The 10,161-nt window shown below is 49.4% G+C and overlaps 1 long non-coding RNA gene across 2 annotated transcripts in view; it reads left to right on the plus strand.

Moving 5' to 3' along the window:
• The window catches only part of LOC142830723 (uncharacterized), a 74,201-nt gene that overhangs the window by 4,707 nt on the left and 59,333 nt on the right, over nt 1-10,161 (plus strand). The window lies entirely within an intron of this gene.

Genomic DNA, 10,161 nt, shown 5'->3' on the forward strand with positions numbered 1-10,161 from the left:
GTCCGAACTACCTAGTTTGTGCTGCGTGTAGCCACGCAGCACGGAGTCCGAACTAGCGGACATTTAAAAATGGTGGCACCCGGCAAGATGCAAATGAAGCCCGGGAAATTCAAATCCCAGGCTTCATTTGCAACTCCGGTTGACTACATTACCACCCTAGTTCGAACTAGGGTGGTAGTGTACACATACCCAGGCAGTTTTGAGGGACCCATCCCCTGTTGGCTGGTCGCCGTGTCTGGCAGTCGGAGGAGCTGCCCCGCTTGGAAAGGGGAGTTGATTGCTGCACACTAGGGAAGGGCTAGTTCATGTCAGCAGGGAGTCACCCGGCCAGTTAGAGCGTGGGAGGCCAGGGATAGATTTACACCCTTGCTTGCCACATGCTACGTTTGTGGAGACAAGTGCTTCATGGTTCTTTCAACCTCCTCCTCTCTGGCCTCTCCCCGTCATTACACGGCATGAGCCAGGCAATCAGTGTTTGCATCTCCAGCCCTGCAGGTAATTCTTGTTCTCTGCAGTGAAACAAGAACACTTGTGTTTTAACAGCTCCATCCTTTTAGCTTAATCCTCACATCACTCCAACCCAACAGCCCCCAGCGCCTGCTGCAAGCCACAGCCAGCTGCTGTCGGCATCACCCCACAAACAACACAACGGCAACCCAGAGCGCTCCAAAGGACAGTCACGCCCCAAAACCATGCGATTGGCTTGAAAAGCAAGAGGTTTTTTTTTAAAAATATACCATCGAATGTTGGTTCTGCTTTCTTTGCTTTCTGGACCCTGACCCCCAGAGTTCTCTCCCTCTTGATTTCAAAGGAAAATGGAGCGCACCGTGAAGAGCTTCAAAAGGACCTCACAAAACGAGGTGATTGGGCAACACAATGGCAGATGAATTTCTCAGGAGATTACAGTTAACTAGTGTTTTTTGGTCATTTTAATTAAATAACTTGCTTTGATCTGTTTTCACTTGCAGCCACTTAAATCCCACTCTTTGGACTGATTAAAACCCCTTTCTTTTTTATCAAGCACAGTGAAAATAATTGTTACCTGGGGGGCAGGGAGTAACCACTGTGCATATCTCTCTGACTTTGACAAAGGGGGGCAGACACCTCATAAGCGTTCTCTGTATACAACTTTCAAACATAGTAAGACAGATTTTTTTGGGGACTTTGGTCCCTTTGGAGGGTTGGTTTCTGGGTGCTGAGCCCTAGTAGCTAAGTTCTCCCAGAGCTGAACTGATTCAGCATCTGTGTTGCTCTGCAGGGGGCCGGTAAGGCCAACTTTGTGCTTTTTCTGGGGCAGATCAGAGGATCTGATCAAGGACAGGCTGGTGGGGAGCCCCAGAAAACTAGAAGGCAGATGTCAGTGGCATGATCAGCACCCCAAGGGACATCTCCAAGGGGACCACTGTGATTCTTTTACTCAACCATTGCGGCCTTCCTTACAACACAACACAACACAACACACACACAATACGCCTCCTCAGCCAAACATCAGCTAACTCTAATTCTTTAAGGCGAGGGTGGGCAACCTCAGGCTCTACATCCAGCCCCCGAGGCTCAGGAATCTCCCCACACTAGGGAGCCCACGCTGGCACTCCAGCCCCCCTGCCATCCACCCACAGGGCTGGAGCACAGAACATCTACTAGCCTGGACCCTCCTCGGCTCTGGTGTGCGAGGGAAATGGGAGGAGCGTCTTTTTCTCTCTCAGTCATGGGCTTCTCACTTGTGTGCAGCCCCCAACTCATTTTTTTGTGGGTCAGTGATCCCCCACCCCTGCTTTAATGTTATATTAGCCTACGATGCCCCATAACAAAAGCCAGGTGCAAAGGCTCTTCCCATCCCCGTGAGTTCATACATCAAGAGGCAGGTCTGAAAGAATGATCCCTGAGGGTCTCGTGAGTTTTGTAATCTGGACACTCACCTCCTTGCTCTGTGGGGTTTCTCACTGCTCCCCCCTTCTCCTCTCCCCCGCCAAAGAGCAGCAAACACAGACATTGATCCTCCTCAGATCTGAGGAGAATGCCTTTTCGGGCCCCGCACTCTGGAAACCCACTCCCCAACTGGGCTCAGAACCCCAAATAAATCATTCAGGTAAGGCCCCTTGCACAATCAAAGGAGGATGTACAGGCCGATTGCTCCCCCTGGTCATATGTATTTCCACTGGGCTTGATGGAAAATAAAGGTGGTTTTATTAAATACAAACAAGGATCGAAGAGGTTGCAAGTGAAAACAGGCAGAGCAAAGTGAATTACAAATTTAAAATAACAAAATCCACATCGGGAGTTCTAACACACTCAGGCTTACTGTAACCTCACCCTAAAACTGTTCTTATTTGGGCCAACCCTGCAAGCCAGGGAAGATCATTTTTCCTGGGGGTCTCGGGTTCATTTTCTTGAGTCGACTGACTGTGTGTTCTACAATGTCTAACTGCGTCTATGTCTAGACTACGTGGCTCTGCCGACAGAGCCATGTAAAATAGTTTATCTGACACAGTCAATGAAGGGGGGATTTAAATAATCCCCACTTCATTAAAATTAAAAAATGGCCGCCGCGCTGTGCTGGCAATCGGCTGATCTGGCACAGTGCGGGAGTCTAGACGCGGATCAGTCAACAAGGGAAGCCTTTGTTGACCGCTCCTGTAAACCTTGTAACCCCCCCCCCCCCATCTCCAGCTGTGTCTAAGAAAAGACACAAGCAGCAACAGGCAGGTTAATCAGTTTTCGGCCCTTCCAAGCCTTCCCTAAGGATGAGCGGCCCCCTTAGACGGGCCGGTTGCTGATCAGGAAACAGGCCCCGAGCCATTAAACTCGGCCTAGTGACCCCAAAACCCTTCCTGTGCCTGCGGGTGCTGGGAGACTCCAGTGTGAGGCAGGGTGGGGGGTCCCCCCGAGGGGCTGGGGTCTCTCTGGAGGTCTTACAACTCAGTGACTCCCACCACCTCCCCAGTTTCCCCCACACACACTGGTATTAGCACCTGGAGGACTGTGCTCCCCTCCCCCAACCCACAATGAAACAGAAACTCAGTCCAGGACCTTGCAGGAAATTGCCCCGTTACAGTGTTTTTACAGCTCTGAATTGTGTATTATCGGCCTGCCCTAGCTCTGGAAACCCGGCGTGTGCAGGCACAGAGCCAACCACCTCCCCCTGGTTGTTTCCGTGTCGAGCGTGGGGCCGCTACCCCTCGTCATTTAACCATGTCGTTTCACAGACGCCAGATCCCTTCCCAGGCCCTTTGTGCCAGGGACCCTGTCTGTGGCAGAGCCGGTCCCTTGTGACCAAGGAGTACCCCATGGCCAGCCCCACAGCTCCATGGTGGCGCCGTTGCAAGCAGGGTGAGGGCAACGTGCCCCAGGGAATTTCTGGTGTGGGGCAGGAGGGGCCACGTGGGCCCGTTGGGGTGGAACACGCTGGTGCGAACTAAGCAGCCCCCTAAACAGACGCAGGCCAAAGGGAGGGCCCCGTGTCTGTCTCCCTGGGAACGGGTGTGTCTGGCTCTGGGTACGTCGCCCTGCCCGCGGCCTCCCAGCCTGGGCCGACCGACTGGGGTCAGCCAGGCTGACGCTAGCGCTCCCCACACAGCTGTGCACACAGCACTGCGGGGTTGTGGCTTGGGCTGGGGCGGAGATTGTGAAGACCAGAGAGAGGGGGATGCGGTCCAGGGCCGGACACCTCCACCCACCCACAGGGCCAACTTGCAGGGGCATTTTCTGGAGGAAATATAAAACTCAAAGATTGAAACTACTAGAGGGCGTGTGTGTGAAATGTGGCTTCCTGAGCACCAGAGCCCATCGAGCTCTCAGGTCTGAATTTCCACCCAGAGGCCAGTGTTTGCAGGGACCTCCCAGGGGAATTCTGATGAAGTTTAAGAACATAAGAGCAGCCATGCTAGGTCAGAGCATGTAGCCCAGAGCCTGGTCTTCCAACTGCCATTGGGTGTCTACCCACGCAGGACTGGTAGCCAGGTAGGTCTGTTACCTGCACAGCCTGCCCCTGAAAGGAGAGACACGGGGGCAGGGGCCTTTCTGGTGGCTTTGCATGACCCGGAATCCTGCAGGAAGAAAGGAAGAGATGCCCTGGGCTGGGGGTGGGTGACACTGGGTAGGAGGGGGGGGTCTCTGGGGTTAGCTATGTCAGAGGCAGGGGAGACGATACCTGCCCCTCCCACGGGGAGACATCTGGAGTGGGGGAGTCTGTGATGGGGTGTCCAGCCGACACAGGCTGGAGGGGGGTAGGACTGAGCCCACAGCCGGCACCTGGAGGAAGAGCCAGGGAGCAGGCTACTAAGTGCTAACAGTTTGCAGCAGAAGGCTGCAGGTGGAAAGGGCAGGGAGCTGGATCTGGAGCAGATTGAACCAGAACCAGGAGCTGTAGGAAGCCGGGCAGGGCAGGCAGTGGGGGCTGGGAGAGGAAAGAACAGAGCTGCTGGGTTGAGGAACCCTGGATGGGACAGCACCTGGATCCCCCTACCCAGCCCTGGGAAGTGGCCCCAGCAGGGCAGCGAACGAGCAGAGCCCTTGGGTCACTGTGGGAGGGAGAGATTGGACGAGCCGCGCTTGGCAGGGCGGGCGGTGAGGGTATGTCTACCCAGCAACATTATCTTGAAATGACCAGCGGTTTTTTCGCAGTAACTGAGTCGAAATCATGTCGACATGTCACGCTGCAGGGCTTCTTCCTCCAACTCTTGTAGCCCTCGCTGCACGAGGAGTAAGGGAAGCTGGGGGAAGAGGCTCTGTTTCAAATAAGCGCTGCGTCCACGCTCCCAATTTCGCAATAAGCTACACGACTGATGTAGCTCAGTTTCCGTCACTGATTTCGAGTGAAGCCCTGCTGTGTAGACACACCCTGAGTGACCTGGCTGGAGTGAAGTGCCTTGCTGGGTGCCAGGCAGGAGCAGAGCAAGGCAATGCTGAGGGGTCCTGTCACCCCACCCCGGCTTGGGGCAGCCCGCGTGTCCCTGCGGCTCCGAGCACGGGGCTCCCCTCCGGGCCCTCCTGGCCAACAGCCAGCGAGGAACCTGCCCTCCCGGAACCGACCTAATTCTTGTGTGAGCCCAGCTCTGCTTCTGGCCTGTGCACGTCCCCGGCAATGAACTCCACAGGCTGCCTGGACGTTGGGAGGGAAAGTTACTCCCCTCTGTTTGAAACCTGCTGCCTAATTATTGCATTCGCTGACCCCTTAGTTTTATATTACGTGGAGGATTCTCTATTCACTTTCTCCACACATTCACGAATTTCTCCCCCTCTGTCATACCTTTTGTTGCCCTTTTCTGCAACCTTTTTCCAATTCTAAATTCTCTGTTTTTCAGTTGGGGCAAACTGAACTGCCTGCAGTATTCAATGTGTGGGTACAGGGCATATCAGAGAGTTATATAGTGACATAATGATAGTTGATGTCTTCTTATCTATCCTTTTCCTATGGTTTCTAGCAATCTATTAGCTTTTTTGACTGCTGCTGCAGATTGAGTGTTTTCAGAGATCGATCCACATTGACTCCAAGATATTCCTTGAGTAGTAATAGCTAATTTACTATCTCCTACAAATAGCTAGGATTAGGTGTGACAATGGGCGTTTCTTTGCACATATCAACACTGAATTGCATCTGCCGTTTGCTTGCATACAGCCTGCTGCTCCAGTAGAGTCCCGGCAATTTCTCCTCCCTGTTATGATCTAGGGCCCTGTTTGTTGCCATTAAGTTGAGCAGAAAACACCTTTGGTTTCAGGACTGCAGACTCCAAGGCTTCAGCCCACGGACAGCAGACCAGCCTTTTTCCTAAACTGCTGCCAGAGCTTAATGCCAGCTCAGGTCTGTGATTTGGTTTAACTCTTGATTCCCCAGTTTTGCAATGAGCTGTCAAATTGAATAACAAGTAATCAGGGTGGACTGATTTCAATCAAGGATGTAAATCACCAAAAAAATCATTGATTTAAATCAAGCTACCAAAAAAAGAAAAAAATCAGCTCAGACTGACTGTGCTTACAGAGCATTTAATTTTGGTAAAACAATGAGTCTAGTGAACACCTGAGAGACAGATTTCTTAGGGCATAAGTTTTCGTGGGGAAAACCCACTTCATCAGCTGGACTGGGGTGGAAGTTCCAGAGCCAGGGGGAATATAAGGACGATAAAGGAAAGAAGTGACTTGTATTAATGAAGCTAACAAGTCAGTGTGGAAGTGACTCGTTCACAGCAGCTGATGTGGAGATCAAAAGAGGGGAAACGGCCTTTGCAGCATGTTAACCAGCATGGCAAAGGTCTCTCTTACCCAGGCCTCCCTGGCTGCTTCTGTTCTAGTGTTAATCTGAATTGCTCTCTAACCTTTTGCTTTCTGTCTCTCCTTCACCTCCCTGCCATCCTCTCACTCTCCCCCCCCAGCTGCCAACTGCTGAGGCTTTTAAAGGTCTTCAGACAGCCAGCAGAGGAATCAGCTGGCTCCAATCTTCCTGAGCCAGCTTCCTCCCAGCTGCATCTAATTGTCCTGCAGCCCTCTGCTTTGAATTACAGGTTTTTACCCTTTTTGGGGCTGCCTTTCTTCCCCTCTGCAGCAGCTCTCTGGCCTGAACCTGCCACACCAGTTAAGATCTTTATTCAATCCTCAATTGATTGTATTGAACTTGCAAAGGAACTCCAGGTCAGCCGTCTCCCTTTGCCATCGGGTTGGGACACTCTTTTGCAGAAGGATGGCTACTTTCAAACCCATTCCTTCCTACCTGTCTGGGTGGTTACACGTTGGAACAAGTTGCACAGGGAAGTTGTGGAATCTCCATCCCTGGAGATATTTAAGAGCAGGTTGGATAGTCCAACCCCCAACACTGCACGCCCCAGGGAAATGCTCTGTCCCCTAGTCCAGTGTTTCTCAACCTTTTTTAAAAAATCCCCCCTTTTTAAAAAAAATGATAAGTACCCGCAGTACCTACAGTTTTCAGACACACCATTTTTTTTCTACCAACGTTTGTTTAAACATCTTAATTGTAGCCGGGTGGGTGATGACATTTTTGGGTACAAAAAGTACAAAAATAATAAAGCGCTGTAAAACTTAAAACAAAACACTCAGTTTTCTCCAAATTTCAGTTTTGTTGAGGTACCCTCCAGATGCCTCTCAAGGTCTCTTCCAGTTCTAGTGCTCGGTTGTATGATTCTACTGACCATCCAGGGAGGTTCAAATGTTCCCCTACAGGTTTGTGTGTGTTCCCAGTCTGATCTGGGTCCATTTATCCTTTCGCACAGAGACTGTCCGGTTTCGCCAATATCCATGCCACAGGGGCATTGCTGGCACAGGATGGCAGACAGCAAATGAGAGGATGTGCAGGTGGATGAGCCCGTAATACTGTAGCTTATGTGGTTAGATCCTGTGATGGAGTCTCTTGTATAGATATGTGGACAGACGTGGCAATGGGGTACATAGCAGGGATAGTTGTCTGTTAGCCCCAAATTCTGTACAAACTGGTAAGTGGTAAGTAAGGCGTCTATTGGAAGCTGATGCTTTGCCGATTCCCTTTACACTATTCGTGCGCATGTCTGATTGTTCTATTTAGGGTGATAAGTATTGGAGATGTACTGACACTCCGAGTATTTGCTCTTGAGGGAGATCAACCGGCTTTACCCGCCTATTGTAACAGGGTGGCTAGTCTAGTGAATCGAAGTCCTTGACGGACAATGAACCATAAGTGTTGCCAATACACATCTGAAGAATTTTGCAGTGAACTTGCAGTCAAGGGTGTACGCCATGGCCGCTTGCCGAAAAAGGACCCAGACAGGTGACTTAGTCATGTGACAAACTGCATTTTGGGAGTTACTGCACACAAGGGCTGTGTCCAGACTCAGGTTTTTTTAGAAAAAAGTAGCCTTTTTTCGAAAAAACATCACCTGCGTCTAGACTGCAGCTGCGTTCTTTCGAAATTAAATCGAAAGAACGCGGCTTTTCTTTCGACGGCGGTAAACCTCATTTCACGAGGAAGAACGCCTTTTTTCGAAAGTGCTCTTTCGAAAAAAGGCATTCTTGAATGCCAACAGGGCTTTTTAGAAAGAGAGCATCCAGACTCACTCGCTGCTTTCTTTCGAAAAAGCGGCTTGCTTTTTCGAAAGTACTGCTAGCAGTCTAGACGTTCTTTTTCGAAAGAGGCTTTTTCGAAAGATACTTTCGAAAAAGCCTCTTTTGAAAGAGGCTTGCAGTCTAGACATAGCCAAGGAGAATAATGATAGAAATGTAGTCGTGTTAGTCTGGTTTAGCTGAAACAAAAAACAGGACTATGTGGCACTTTAAAGACTAACAAGACGGTTTATTAGACGATGAGTTTTCGTGGGCCAGACCCACTTCCTCAGATCAAATAGTGGAAGAAAATTGTCACAACCATATATACCAAAGGATACAATTAAAAAAATGAATGCATATGTAAAGGACAAATCAAATTTCAGAACAGGAAGATGGGCACATGATGGCATGAATTATATTTCTGGATGAGAAGGAATATGTGTTCTTGCTATCATGTGCCAAAAGTGTCCGTCTGCTATGTACATTGGACAAATGTCTCAGACACTTCGCCAAAGGATCAATGCCCACAAAACAGATATTAGACCAGATCACAAAGAAAAAACAGTTTCTTGCCATTTCAACCAGAAAGGACATTGTCTCAACGACTTGATTACCTGCATCCTGCTTCAAAGTCCTTTTAAGACTGCACTTGAAAGAGAATCCTCTGAACTGTCATTCATGCTTAAATTCGACACTTTACACCTAAGCTTAAACAAAGACGCTAATTATCTTACCCATTAGGAAGAACTATTTCCCTAGGAGGGTGGCGAAGCACTGGGATGGGTTCCCTAGGGAAGTAGTGGAGTCTCCATCCCTAGAGGTGTTTAAGTCTCGGCTTGACAAAGCCCTGGCTGGGTTGATTTAGTTGGAACTGGTCCTGCCTAGAGCAGGAGGCTGGACTTGATGGTCTTCTGAGGTCTCTTCCAGCTCTGTGGTTCTATGGTTCTATGACGTACATATGTAACTTGATTTCTTTAAATTTTACTCTCAGCCTTTTCTTTCTTCTTTTCATTAATAAACCTTGCGATGTTAGATACTAAAGGATTGGGCCAGCCTGCGCTTTTGGGTAAGATCTGAGGTAAAAGTTGACCTGGAAATAGGACTTCTCCTTTGGGATTGGAAAAACCTGTTCGGAGTTGGTGGGACTGGTTTTCATAACCTCTTATCCGAGTGAGGTGCGGTGCTGGCTGTGACACAGGGAAAGCTGGAGTGTCTCAGGGGATTGCTCATGTGACTTCTTGCTGACCAATGCGGCAAACAGAAATGATCTTTGTGACTGGTTCGGGGTCTTATAGTGGAAGTCCCCTGTTCTAAACATTTACCCTCTCAGTGGTGACCCCAGAATCTGTTATAGTCACGCTTGGATCTACAGAACCAGGTCAGTGAAGCTTTGGATCAGGACCCCTACGTGCTTCTAAATTTGGATTTTGGGATTGAGAGTTTGGTTGGTTAAAGTGTAGCCACGTAGCTAAAGTGTAGCTTTATGCAAAGTCATGTGAACTCTGCCAGCCACCCTTTCTGAGAGCAGAAAGGACCTTTACCTTCTGGTAAAGCTGCACCAGCCAGAATATTGTGTCTAAAGCTGATTCCAAGGCAGAGATAGAGTCTGATAATTTTGTTTTATGTTTTAAAATTAGTATTGTCAAACAAGTAAAAGGGCATGATGATTGGGGGGTTTTAAATTGTAATTTGATATTCCTACTTAAATATTCATATTGTGTCTAAGCACCAAAGAAATCAGTTCTGGTTTGTGTGTGTGAATGAGGCATGTGTGTTAAGAGATAAGGGTGAAGGTCAGATACTCTAGGAAGGAGCGGAGGACAGATGTAAAAGCGCCAGGAGATTGCTGTATCTCCCCACCGAACTGCGGATGATGGGCAGATAAAGATGAGGCAAGCACCTATCCATTGGGACAAGATAACTGTGATATGAGAAGAACAGCTTAAGCAAACAAGCACACTTCAAAGCGCAGTTGATTACAGCATGATGTAAACTTACCGATCCCAGCGAAGTAAAACGACTATGAAAAGGGACAACTTTGGCATGAAACTTTGGGGTACGTCCTGTCAAAGACGGGAGCATTGGTCTGGACTGCCAGAGCCCCCGCTCCTCCATCTGTGATCAATCCGGTTGGCC

The sequence above is a fragment of the Pelodiscus sinensis genome, chromosome 10, assembly GCF_049634645.1.
Source record: "Pelodiscus sinensis isolate JC-2024 chromosome 10, ASM4963464v1, whole genome shotgun sequence".
Lineage (NCBI taxonomy): Eukaryota > Metazoa > Chordata > Testudines > Trionychidae > Pelodiscus > Pelodiscus sinensis.